The sequence below is a fragment of the Myotis davidii genome, unplaced genomic scaffold (genome assembly GCF_000327345.1).
Source record: "Myotis davidii unplaced genomic scaffold, ASM32734v1 scaffold424, whole genome shotgun sequence".
NCBI lineage: Eukaryota > Metazoa > Chordata > Mammalia > Chiroptera > Vespertilionidae > Myotis > Myotis davidii.
Window position 1 is genome coordinate 1,037,974 of NW_006295827.1, and position 1,365 is coordinate 1,039,338.

Below are 1,365 nucleotides of genomic sequence, written 5' to 3' on the forward strand. Positions count from 1 at the left end.
ATCTCCCGCTCCCGAGCCCCGCTCTCCTCACCCGTGCCCGGCTCTGGCCTGGGAGCCGCCAAGAGCACGGAGACCCTGCCTCGGTCCACTCCACGGGCTGCGCTGGGTCACCTCATTTCTCTAGGACCGGGCGGAGGCGGGGTGAAGTGGCTCAATCGCCACGTGTCATTCTGGCCCAGGATGGAAAGGGGAACGTGCTGGTCCTTTGGCGAGGTTTCCTGCCCTACTCTCACCCCAGGAGCCTGTGGGGTGAAGGCCTCCTCACAGGTGTCACCGCGGGGACCACAGCACCTGCAGCGGCCACACGACCCCTTGAGGCACTCAGCAAAGCCCGCCGGCACCAGGGACTTGGCGAGCCCAGCATTCCCATCCATAACTTATTTTGCTTCGTATGTTCTTCACATTCTTAAACCCTTTCCTCACTTTGTCAAATAAAGATGTTTCCATCTGGTTGGGGACTTGGCGAGCCCAGCAATCCCATCCATAACTTATTTTGCTTCGTACGTTCTTCACATTCTTAAACCCTCTCGTCACTTTGTCAAATAAAGATGTTTCCATCTGGTTCTTGGGTTGAGAACCAGTGACTCACTCCACAGTCTTGCATCCCTGATGCTGTCAGGTGTGAACACACCTGTGTTATTAGGCCTCTCTGGACACAGGAGCACCTGGGCAGGGGAGGGGATGCCACCTGCTAAAAAAAATTAAACACTTATTCTGACCCAGCAATTCAATTCTCAGACATACATCCAAGAGAAATAAGTATGTACATCCAATGAAAGACTTCACGGTTGTTCACAGATTTATTCACAATAGTCAAAAACTGGAGAAAACTCAAATGCAATTGACAAGAGAATCCTATATAATAAAGATGTAATATGCAAGTGGTTGTTACATAACGACCGACTACGTAATGACCAGATCACAGATCAGCAGGACTACTGGTTAAAAAAAAAATTAAACATACACTTATTCTGACACAGCAATTCAATTCTCAGACATACATCCAAGAGAAATAAGTATTATATACATCCAATGAAAGACTTCACGGTTGTTCACAGATTTATTCATACTAGTCAAAAACTGGATGCGTGGGGAGGGGGGGCCGGGGGAGCTACAGGAGGGCGGGGCAGTGGGCTGAGAGCTACAGGAGGGCAGCAGTAGCTACTGGTGCACACATTTGTGTGCAGGGCTACTAGTGAATACATAAAGAGTGATCTACTCATGTCATGGGATACTATACAGCTAAAAGGAAAAAAACAATGTTACGTAGATTACTCTCACAGATGTAATGATGAATAAGTCACATACAAAAGAGAACATATATGTTATTTCATTGTTTTGAAGTTCAAGAACAAGCAGAATCAG

General features: G+C 47.5%; 1 pseudogene; it reads left to right on the top strand.

The window, feature by feature from the left end:
* LOC102754835 overlaps window positions 1–316 on the top strand; it is a 955-nt pseudogene extending 639 nt beyond the window's left edge.
* Window positions 317–1,365: the final 1,049 nt, after the last annotated feature.